Source organism: Enhydra lutris, unplaced genomic scaffold (genome assembly GCF_002288905.1).
Source record: "Enhydra lutris kenyoni isolate GAN:26980312 unplaced genomic scaffold, ASM228890v2 scaffoldscaffold23, whole genome shotgun sequence".
NCBI lineage: Eukaryota > Metazoa > Chordata > Mammalia > Carnivora > Mustelidae > Enhydra > Enhydra lutris.
Genome location: NW_019154107.1, coordinates 15,965,480 through 15,978,452, shown reverse-complemented (window position 1 = coordinate 15,978,452; position 12,973 = coordinate 15,965,480). Strand labels below are relative to the sequence as shown.

At 35.1% G+C, this 12,973-nt stretch overlaps 1 pseudogene; it reads right to left on the bottom strand.

The window, feature by feature from the left end:
* Window positions 1-404: 404 nt before the first annotated feature.
* LOC111150378 lies at window positions 405-3,383 on the bottom strand (annotated as a pseudogene).
* Between the last annotated feature and the right edge of the window lie 9,590 nt (window positions 3,384-12,973).

The window sequence follows — 12,973 nt, the reverse complement described above, 5'->3', positions numbered from 1 at the left end:
AACAACAACAACAAAAAAAACACCTAAATGTCCCAGATCATTTTCCAGAGTGGATAGAGCCCAGGGGCAGCTTCAACAACCCAAATTAGTTTGTTACAGAGTCATCACAAGCTAGCCTTGCTTTTAAACAAAACAAAAAAATTTGGTTTTGAAACAAAAAACCCCCCACAAAATCTAATACTAATCACTTTTCTGACAATACACAATTACTCAAATTCACTAGTACTGAGGGGGTGGAGGGGACCACGCTTATGGGCCTTGTCTCACACGAGTGTATGTGGGTAGGTGCAGGGCATTTGTCATTATTACAGAAATGAATTTTAAATTTAATCTTTAGCTTGATTTAACATTGCTTTTAGTATGATGCTGACACCAGCTGTGTGGAAAAGGCTCTAGAGAGATGTTCACAGCAGCACACACCTGCGGCTCTTCTCTGGTCCGGCAGGCTCCAGGGCAGCCCACATTGCTTCATCAAATACATTCTTTAGGCATTTCTGTGTGAGTGCAGAACACTCCACATATTTGACTGCCTTCAGATCCTGGGCCAACTTTTCAGAAGTCTCTGGAATAATAGGCTTCTGTTTGTTCTTGGCAAGTTTCTCAGTCGAAGAGGGGTCATCTCGGAGACCAGTTTGAGTCCCAACAAGCAAGAAAGGAGGCTTTGGACAGTGGTGAGCTATCTCAGGCACCCGCTTTTCCTTCACATTTTCAAATGAGGATGGAGAAACCACTGAAAAACAGACTAGAAATACATGTTTGTGGATAACTTGGTGGTCGTAATCTGTCATAATCCTCTTGCCCTGCAGTATCAAAAAGTCCAAGAGTATATGGCTCTCCACCAATCATAACTGTAACTGCATAGTTGTCAAAAGCAGTCCCTACATACTCAGTTGGAAATTTGTTTGTTGTGTAGGATATCAGGAGATATGTTTTACCAACAGCACTATTCACCCACAAAAATGCACTTAATTGCATTGCTGAAAGAGTTCTGTATCTACTTTAAATATTTCAAATTGGATGGTGGCCTCAGCTTCTCTGCTGGGGCATTAGCAGCACTGCCAAAGATAGTTTAAATTTTAAATTTACAATTTGAGTATTTCATAAAACCTTTGGTAAACTAACTAAAGCTGAAATTTCAGTCCATACATTTGAGGATTTTTTTTTTTACATTTGAGGATTTTAATGAAACAAATATTTGTTATTGAATAACAAACTTGTACTTTGATCTATATTTGAATCTGGTCCTGAAGACTACATCTAGATTTCATATTCTTATTTCTATTTTCATACCAGTTGGAATATGATATACAGAAAAAATAATATATCAGATTAAAAAAAATTCACATTGCTCAGCATTTATCTCTACATTCAGGAACACACTCACAGAGATCTTTCCTAGGGGAAAAATTGAAATGTAGCTTCTATTTCTTTCTTTGCTGTGCATTCTTCTCTAAGGTTGTGTTATGTCCATTCAGAGATAATGAGGAGCCATAAATGAACAATGATTCTAAGGGGTCAAGATCACTGGGGCAGGAGTTTATATTTGAATAAAGATTGACCAAAAATGTAGGTAGGGCAGAGTCTGTTGGAATCATGGTTGTCAGAAACTTGATATAGGAAGGGGGTTTTATGGCTTAAAGAAGCCTAAAGTAGAGCTGAAAACTTCACTCTCTCAAATTCCTTCAGTCTAGTCAAAGTGGCACAGAGAGTCCACTGGTTGAATATCTTGACCAGACTGTTGATCTGTATATTTTCCATTGTTACATAGGTTGAAATGGTTGTGAATTCAGTGCAATATCATGTCATATTTTTCTTATATTATGACTTCTTGTCCTTCATCATACATTGTATTGGGTAATGAATGCTGGTGCTGAATGCTGAGGTATGATGGAGGGTGGTTAAATGCTATGGATAGGAATAGTTGTAAGATATTTTTGAAAACTGTAATGTAGCTGACTACTTTTATAAACTTGGGCAATCTGATAAATTGGTTTTCAGGGTTTGAAAATTTGGATGGTGTAAATATTTTCTGAGTCAGAAATTTCTTCTTGTGACTGGTGTGTATTGGGACAAAGTTTGTGTTGGTACTTTGTATATTAAAATATGTCTTACAGAAATCAGTAAATGTCCTGCAGCTCCTCCAGTTTCTGGTGGGTTTGGAGAGATAGTACAGGTTTTGATGTTGCACAAAATGGTAAGAATGAAAGCCATAAGTCATAGGAAATTGTGGATTTTGGATGGAAACAAGTAGCAATTTTTTATAAATGAATTTTACAGGGATAGCATGATAATGGAGTCATATTGCCTTCAATGGTAAGTTTTATATAGTTAGGTTATTAGTGTGACATAATGCAAGGAGGTACATTGATGGACCTGGATACCATGGGATTGGTAAATGTGTTTTTTAGAATTAGGTTATGAAGTTCCTCTGGACTGCAGCATGGAATGGGAGCATTGTTTGAGGGATAACGTCTCCTTCTGTGATATATATTTGGCTATGTGGCCCTAGATTTAAAGACTACCCTTAGGGTAACTCTACTTTTTTGGTTAGACAGTGTTATGTAAAGACACTGCTTCATGTAACTGTTTAATTAAGTTGGTGAGTTCTAATTACTGGGTTAATGGAAACTAATACAGATTTTGGTATCTGGAAGTGGGGTGCTAGTATAACAGATACCTAACATTGTTTATATAGCTTTGCAGTTGTGCAGTGGGCAGAGGAAGGAAAATTTTGAGAAGCACGATAGAAAATGCCTACATTGCCTTGAACAGATTGTTAGCAGAAATGTAGATGTTAATGCTTTTCCTATTGAGAACTTAGAAGGAAATGAGGAGTTTGGTAGAGAAAACATATTAGAGATGATTTACTCAAAAACAAATTGATAACAGAAACATGAATGTTAAAAGTTCTGCTGTTGGAGGCATAGAAGAGAATGAAGAACATGGTATTAGAAAATGGAGGAAAGGGAATCTTTATTATATAGTGATGGAAAATTTAGCAAGAATTGTGCCCTTTAGTTATGAGGAAATCAGAAGTTTAAGTGCTGAAGTTGGCTACTTAGCTGAGATTTCCTAATAAAGTTTAAAAGGCAAAGTCTAGTATCTCCTTGTTGCTTATAGCAAAATATAAGAGGAAAAAGATGACTTGAGGGAAGAACTGTTAAACAAAAAGGAACCAAGACTTTATGATTTGGGAAATTCTTACCTTGTCCTGGTTGCAAAAGATGTTAAAATTAAGAGTCACTGTTAAAAAAAAGTGCTTTAGTGAAAAAACAGTGTATGGCTGGAGAGTTTTTGCTAATACCTTTGAAAGACCAAAATGACAGAGTATTGAGTTGTGTTTTAAGATAATAAGTTTGTGACACATACAGTCCCTCAGCCATCTTAGTAGAAGACAAAAATAGAGATGGAAATATTGAAGAAAAACCTATGAAGGAGTCTCTTGTCAAAAGGAATGAATTCTTGTGACATATCTGGTTAACCCATAAGGTTCTTGAGAATTTTATACTAGCAGAAACACTGCCAGCTAGGATTAAAAGTGTGACAGAGCCAAAATAAAAGATGGTCATTGTACTCACACAATACTACAGATGGTAAACAGACTGATAAAAATTACCTAGCTCAAACATGAGTTACCCTTTATGAAAAAGGAAGAATGACTCAGAGAGAGGAGCCTTAAGGACAGATTGCAGACTCAAAAATCACAGAGGATTATTCCCAGGCCTTGAAACCAATGGAATTTACCCTGCTAGATTTTCAATTTGCTGAGACGGGTAACTCCTTTAATACTTTCCATTTTCTCCCTTTTTAATGTGTATGTCTATAGTTATTATTCTATACCTTTCCACAAGAGTATTTTGTGAGCAGATAACTTGATTTTTAAGTTCACAGGATTACATTTGGAGAATTGTACCTCAAGATAGATTATACCCACAGACTTACCCATACCTGATTTAAATGTGTTAGATTATCAGATTTGAGAATTTTGAGGTGACAAGATTTAGATGACATTTTAGACTTTACATTGATGCTGCAATATATTGATATTTGGGATCATGTTGGGATAAGGGAAAGATATTTTGCATGTAGGACAGACATGGATCTATAAAGGCCAGAAAACAGACTATGATAGACAGAATGATGGCCTCCTAAAGATGCCTACATCCTAATTACATTACATGGCAACAAATAATTAAATTTGCAGTCGGAGTAAAAGTTGCTAAAAAACTTAACCTTAAAATAGATATCCTGGCTTATCTCTATGGACCCAGTATAATCACAGAATCTTTAAATGTGGAGCAGGGAGGCAGAGTCTGTGTCAGTTATACATGATATGAGAATTGCTTGACTGGCCATTACTGGCTTTGAAAATGGAAGAGGGCATGGGCCAAGCAATAATAGGAGACTCCAGAATCTGAAAAAGGAAAGAACATTGATTTTCACCTAGAGCTTCCTGAAGGGAATGAAGCTCTGCAGCATTCTGATTTCAGCTCAGTGAGAAACATTTAAAACTTGTAACCTCCAGAACGGTAAGGCAATAAATTTATGTTGTTTTAAGCCATGAAGTTCGTGCTGATTAGTTAGAACATACAGTGGTGAAATACTGAATATTTTCCACCTAAAATCAACAATAAAACATGCACTCTATCCTTGCTGCTTGCATTAACATTGCAGGGAAATTAGGTAAGGGAAAAAAAATAGGCATCCAGATTAGGAAAGAATAAGTGAAATTATTTCTAGTTGCAGATCACTTACCTACATACATACATAATTCTAAAGAATCCACTCAAAAACTTTGGGAACTAATACACTAGTTCAGTAAGGCTAAAGGATATGAGAGCAGTATATAAGCAATAGTTGTATTTCTAAATACTAACAATGAACAGTGAAATTAAGAAAATAGTTCCATTTAAAATGGCATTAGAAATAATAAAATACTTAGGAATAAGTTTAATAAAGTGCAAAATTTGTCTTCTAAAAACTACAAAAATTTTTGAAAGGTATAAAAAAACCCAAATAGGAAGACATCCTATGTTAATTAATCAGATGACTTAATATTGTTAAAACAGCAGTACTCCTTCAAATTGATCCATTGAGTAGCGCCTCAGTGGCTCAGTTAGTTAAGCATCTGCCTTTGGCTCAGGTCATGATCCCAGGGTCCTGGGATGGAGCCCTGCATCTGGCTCCCTGCTCCTCAGGGAGCCTGCTTCTCTCTCTTCCTCTGCCCATCACTCTTTCTCTCTCTGTGTGTGTCAAATAAATAAATACAATCTTTAAAAAAATTGATCCATCGACTGAATGTGATCCTTACTGAAATACCAAAAAGCTTCTCTGCAGAAATTGACACTTATCCTAAAATTTATAAGATTCAAGCGACTAAGAGTAGCCAAAGAAGATTAAAGTTGGAAGACTCACACTTCCATATTTTAAACTGAAATACAAAGCTACCATAATCAAGATAGTGTGGTACTATCATAAAGATGGACCTATAGATCAAAGAATTGAATAAGATTGCAGAATAGACACTTGTATGTATAGCCAGTTGATTTTCAACAAGAGTGCCAAGGCAATTCAATGAAACAAAGTAGTCTTTTCAACAAATATTACTGCAATAATTGGATATACACATGTCAAGGAATGAAATTGGACTGCTCCCTCATAACACACACAAAAATTAACTCAAAATGGGTTACAAGTCTATATGCAAGAGTTAAAGGTATAGAAATATTAGAAGAAATCAGAGAAATAAATCTTAGGTAAAGCCTTCTCAGGTGTGACACCAAAACCATAAAGAAATGGATAAAAGAAAGAAATGGATAAATTGGATATCATGAAACTTAGACTTCTCTGGTTCAAAAGATACCATCGATAAAGTGAAAAGACAACTCACAGAATGGGGAAAATATCTGCAAATCATATATCTGATAATGGACTTACATCTAGACTATATGAAGAACTGTTACAACCTGATAATATAAAAAAGACAACCCGCTTTAAAGAGCAAGCTAAAGGCTTCAATTGACATTTCTACAGAGAAGATCTACTAATATCCAATTAGCTCATGAAAAGGTGCTGAATATCATTAGCCATCAGAGAAATGGAAATCAAATATACAGTGAGATACCATTTCATTTCTAACTAGGACAGATATAATCTAAAAGACAAGTATTGGCAAGGTTATGGAGGAGTTGGAACTCATAACACTGCTGTTAGGAAAGTAAAATGGTACAAACACTGGAACAAGCTGGCAAAACCTTAAAAGGTTAAACATGGAGTTACTATATAACCCAGCAATTCCATTTATAGAGATTTGGAAACATACGTTCACAAAAAGACCTTGTAACCCATGTTCATATCAGCAATACTTAAAATAGCCAAAAGGCATAAACAACCCAAATGTATGTCAACTGATGAATGGATAAACAAATGTTAGTATATCCATAAAATAGAATCTTATTTGGAGATAAAAAGAATGAAGTACTGGTATATACTACAACAAGAATGAACCTTGAAAATATTATGCTAAATGAAACAAGATAGTCACAAAAGACTACCTATTATATGATTCTATTTATATGAAATGTCCAGAATAGATAAATCTATAGGGACAGAAAGTGGATTACTGGATTTCTAAGGCTAGGGAGGTTAGAGGAGAATGAAGAGTCATTGCTAATAGGTAGTATGAGATTTCTTTTTGAAGTATTATTAAATTGATGTGGTGATGGTTACACAACTTGGTGAATATACTAAAAATATAAAATTGTACTCTTTTGATAGGTGAATGATGCAGTATGTGAATTATATCTCAATAAAGCTGTTACATTTTTAAAAAATTGCTTGTTTATCTACATATACTTACTGTGCTTGCTTACCTTAAGGAAGTAGGATGGGACCCCCACCTGTTCAAAATTGGTTTGGATAGTAAGACTGATGATGTCACCTAGACCCCAAAAGAATTTGAAAAAGTTTATTACTTGCACATGGAGGTATTCTGAAAGGGAGGGGTGAGTGAGCCTGTTTTATTTTTGTTGCTGTTTTTTGTTTTGTTCTGTTTTTGTGATTAGAGGGTGGTACCAGGGTGAAGATTCCTGAGGTTTGCATTTTTTGAACTTTCTGCAGGTGTTTGGGAAGGGAGTAGATGGAATTAAAAAAAAAAATCAGCACAAATGTGCAACAAAAGTTGAAAGGGGAAGGGTGGGGCCTGAAAACTATCTACATTCAACTATAAATGGACCCTATTACATATACCAAAATCTTATTGATGTAATTATGATGTGATTATGAGGCATTACAATTGGTTTTGGGATTTGTTAAGTTTAGTCCCCTCCTCCACATTGTAATATTCTTTTTTTTTTTTTAAAGATTTTATTTATTTATTTGACAGACAGAGATCACAAGTAGGCAGAGAGGCAGGCAGAGAGAGAGAGAGAGGAGGAAGCAGGCTCCCTGCGGAGCAGAGAGCCCGACGTGGGGCTCGATCCCAGGACCCTGGGATCATGACCCGAGCTGAAGGCAGAGGCTTTAACCCACTGAGCCACCCAGGTGCCCCCACATTGTAATATTCTTTCAGAATTTTCTTATTATTCCAAATTCTTCATTTTTCTATATGTATTTTCACAGAAACATGTTTACTTTCATAGAAATATTTTTATTGTAATTGAGTAGGATTTATAACTTAGGGGGAATGGATGACTGTATTATGCTTAGTATTTCTGTCCAAGAACATGATTGGTATTTCAATTTGTTACAGTCTAAATTTTATGTCCTTCAAGAGTGTTTTAAAGATTTTTTCATATAAGTTTAACACATTCCATGTTAATTACAAAGAATTTTATTATTACTGTCTCAAGTTATATTTTATATTTTATTGCTATTATAATTTATAAATGGCTGTTTTGTATATACCTTAAATTTTACTGATTTTTGTTGTTTATAGCAGTTTTCATTGTGTTGTTTTGTGTTCTACATATATAATAATATATGTAAAAATTATTTCACCTTTGTCTTTCTAATTCTTAAAATTTTAATTTGTTTTTCTTATTTAATTACAAGATGTAAGACCTCTGTTTCTGCCAAATAGTAAGATAATGGTGGGAATTTTGTAAAATGCCTTTTCACAATCTTTGGTAAGGGATTAATGCATTTAATTATAAAAGTAAATTATAAAAAAATTGCAATGTCCATCCTTGCAAACCTGAAATAAGTGCATTTATTTGTGATACATTAGCATTTGTTTCCATTATATTTTATTTTTATGTTGATAAGCAAAATATTTATTTAGTATTTATGTATAATTATATTTTTATCAATTTTTTATTTACTCACTTTATTAAAAACTATTAGTTCTCCTATTCCTTTCCTTTGAAGAGGTTTTTTTTTCTTTTATTTCTTTTCAGTGTTCCAGAATTCATTGTTTATGCACCATACCCAGTGCTCCATACAATATGTGCCCTCCATTATACCCACCACCAGGCTGCCACTGCCCCAGTTTACCTTCCTACCAACAATATAAGAGGTGAACTGGATCCTTCTGTTGGCAGATTTCTTTCAGGGTGAGGCTATTTCTTTTAGGAAGACAATACACTCAGGAGATTTGAGATGTTTTTGTCTTAGACTCCTTCAGAACAGACCTCTACTTATTCTATTGATACACATATATATTAGAAAGATTGCCTCAGTAGGGAAAAGTAACTCCTCTATCACTCCGTATAATTATCATTTCTTTATTGTGGTGAGAACATTTTATATATTCTCTTAGCAACTTTCAAGTGTATAATGCAGTATTGTTAACTATAATCACAGTGCTCTGCATTATATTCTCAGAAAGTATTAATCTTCTAAAAGGAATTTTATACTTTTTGACCAATATCTCTCCATTTCCCCCAACACCAGGCCCTTGTAACCAACATTCAACTCTAGTAAGTTCAACTTTTTAAGATTCCAAATAAAAGTGATATCATACAATATTATTTTTTCCCTCTCTGGCTTATTTCACTTAGCATAATGCCTTCAAGGTACATCTATGTTTTTGTAAATGGCAGGATTTCTTTCTTTCTTATGGCTGAATAATATTCCATTATACATATATATGCATGTCTTCTTTATTCATCCACTGATGGACATTTATTTTGTTTCAATATCTTGGCTATTGTGAATCATGCTGCAATAAACATGGGAGTACAGATACCTCTTCGATATCCTGTTTTTACTTCCTTTGGATATATACCCAGAAATGGGATTACTGGTAGTTCTATTTTTAATTTTTTTATTTTAAGATTTTTATTTATTTATTTGACAGACAGAGATCACAACAAGTAGGCAGAGAGACGGGCAGAGAAAGAGGAGGAAACAGGCTCCCTGCTTCACTGAGAGCCCGGTGTGGGGCTCGATCCCAAGACCCTGGGATCATGACCTGAGCTGATGGCAGAGGCTTTAACCACTGAGCCACCCATGTGCCCCTCTATTTTTTTAAAGATTTATTTATTTATTTATTTATTTGACAGAGAGATCACCAGTAGGCAGAGAGGCAGGCAGAGAGAGAGAGAGGGGGAAGCAGGCTCCCCGCTGAGCAGAGAGCCCGATGCGGGGCTCGATCCCAGGACCCTGAGATCACGACCTGAGCCAAAGGCAGAGGCTTAACCCACTGAGCCACCCAGGTGCCCCTATTTTTAATTTTTTGAAGAACCTTCATATTGTTTTTCATAGTGGCTACACCAATTTACATTTCCATCAACAGTATACAAGGGTTCTTTTTGTTCTACAGTCTCAAAACGTTTGTTATCTCTTGTCTTCCTGATGATAGCCATTCTAATAGTTATGAGGTGACATGTCATTGTGATTTTGATTTACATTTCCCCGATGCTGAGTGATGTTGAGCATTTTTTCATATACCTGTTGGCCATTTAGATGTCTTTTTTGGAAAAAGAAATCTTTATTAATTCCTATACCCATTTTTAAATTAGATTGTTTTTCTTTTAAAGATTTTATTTATTTATTTGACACACAGAGAGAGATCACAAGTAGGCAGAGAGGCAGGTAGAGAGAGAGGAGGAAGCAGATTCCCCACCTAGCAGAGAGCCTGATGCGGGGCTCAATCCCAGGACCCTGAGATCATGACCCGAAGGCAGAGGCTTAACTCACTGAGCCACCAGATGCCCCTAGATTTTTTTTTTATTGTGGAATTGTATGGGTTCTTTATCTATTTGGATATTAACCCTTTATCTGACATATAGTTTGAAAAATTTTCTCTGATTACAAAATGTGCTGCCTTTTCATTTAAATTATTTCTTTTTTTTATGAAGACACTTTTAAGCTTGACCTAGTCCTACTTCTTGATTTTTGTTTTTGTTGGTGATGCTTTTGTTTGGCATATCAAAAAAGTCATTGCCAAAATTAATGTTGAGGAGCTTCCTCCCTATGTCTTCTGGGAGTTTTCTGATATCAGGTGTTATGTGTAAGTCTTTGATCCATTTTGAGTTAATTTTCAGGAGTGGAGAAAGATATCATTTCAATTTCATTTTCATGCATGTGCTTATCTGGTTTTCCCAACACCATTTGTTGAAGTGACTATCCTTTCTCCATTGAGTGTTTTATTGAGTATTGGTTGGCCATATATACAAAGACTTAATTCTGGACTCTATTCTGTAAATTGATTGATATGTCTATTTTTATTTTAGTACCATACTCTTTTAATTACTATGGCTTCATAGTATAATTTGAAATCGGGACGTATGATGCCTCTAACCTTATTCTTCTTTATTAGGATTGCTTTAACTATCTTGGATTTTTTTGTGGTTGCATACACATTTTAGGATTGTTTTTTTCTATTTCTGTGAAGAATGCCACTGGAATTTTGGTAGGGATTGTGTTGAATCTGTAGATGACTAGGGTTAGTCTGGACATTTTTAAAAAATATTATTTATTTATTTGACAAAGAGAGAGAGAGCAGACAGAGTGTCAGGCAGAAGGAGAGGGAGAAGCAGGCTCCCCACTGAGCAAGGAACCTGATCTTGGGCTCAATTCCAAGATGCTGGGATCCTAACCTGAGATGAAGGCAAATGATTAACCAACTGAGCCACCCGGGCATCCCCAGTATGGACATTTTAATAATACTAAGTTTTCTGATCCATGAATATGATGTCTCCATTAATTTTTGTCTACTATGATTTTGTCTCCATTAATTTTTGTCTACTATGATTGATTTCTTTCAATAAAGTCTGGTATTTTTCATTGTAGATCTTTCACTTCCTGGTTAAATGTATCCCTATGTATTTTATTGTTTTTTTTTTTTAAAGTTTGTATTTAAATTCCATTTAGCTAACATACAGTGTAATACTAGTTTCAGGTGTACAATATAGTGATTCAACACCTCCATACAACACCTGGTGCTCATCACAAAATTATTTTTGATGCTATTGGGAATGGGATAGTTTTCTTTATTCCTGTTTCAGATGCCTCATTTTTAGTGTATAGAAATGCAACTGATTTCCATATGTTTATTTTATACCCAGCAACTTTTCTGAATTTGTTGATTAGTTGTTTCTGGTTGAGCTTTTGGGATTTCCTATATATAAAATCATTTCATCTGCAAATAATGACAGTTTTACTTTTTCCTTTCCAATTTTGATGCCTTTACTTCTTTGCCTTGCTTAATTGCTCTAGTTAGGACTTCTAGTACTATGTTGAATAAGAGGGTGAGAGTGGGCATTCTTGTCTTATTTCTGACCTTATAGGAAAAGCTTTTCACTGTTGGGTATAATGTTAGCTGTGGGTCTCTGGAAAACAGTATGGAGGTTTCTTAAAAAGTTGAAAATAGAGCTACCCTGTGATCCAGCCATTGTTCTACTGGGTATTTACCCTAAAGATACAAATGTAGTGATCCAAAGGGCCAAGTGCACCCCAATGTTTATAGCAGCAATGTCCACAATAGCCAAACTATGGAAGAACCTAGATGTCCATAATAGATGAATGGATAAAAAGATGTGGGGTATATATATACAATGGAATACTATGCAGCCATCAAAATCCCCCAAATCTTGTAATTTGCAATGACATGGATGGAACTAGAGGGTATTTTGCTGAGCAAAATGAGTCAATCAGAGAAAGACAATTGTCATATGATCTACCTGATATGAGGAATTTGAAAGGCAGGGTGGGGGTTCATAGGGGGAAGGGAGGGAAAAATGAAATAAGATGGGACTGGTCAGGGAGACAATCCATAAGAGACTTTTAATCTCAGGAAACAGACTGAGGGCTACTGGAGGGGAGGGGCTGTGAAGGATGAGGTGGCTGGGTGATGGACACTGGGGAGGGTATGAGCTATGGTGAACACTGTGAAGTGTGTAAGACTGATGATTCACAGACTTGTATACCTGAAACAAATAATACATTATATGTTAATTAAAAAAAATTCAATGTTAGCTGTGGGTTTGTCAGATATGGCCTTTGTTGAGGTATGCTCCTTCTGTATTCAGTCTGTTGAGGATTCTTTTTTGTTTTGTTTTGTTTTGTTTTTTATTTTGAATGGTGGCTGTATTTTGTCAGATGCTTTTTCTGATGATAATGTGATTTTAACTTTCATTCTATTAATGTAGCATGTTATTTATTTGCATATATTGAGGATAAATCCCACTTTGTCATAATGTATAATCATTATAATGTGTTCTTGAAATTAATTTGAAATGGTAACTTATGCAGCCACGATGCTGTTTCCATTTTCATTTGTTTCAAGATAGTTTTTATTTCCTCTTTTGTTTGTTTCTTTGACCCATTGATTTTTCAGGAATATGTTATTTAATTTCCACATATTTGTGACTTTTTTCATCTTTCCTCTTGTTGATTTCTAGTTTCATACCACAGTGGCCAGAAAAGATAGTTGCTAAGACTTGTTATGTGGCCTATCCTCTAATTTGTACTGGACACTGTTCTGTGCATGCTTGAGAAGAATATGTAGTCTGCTACTATTGGATGGGAT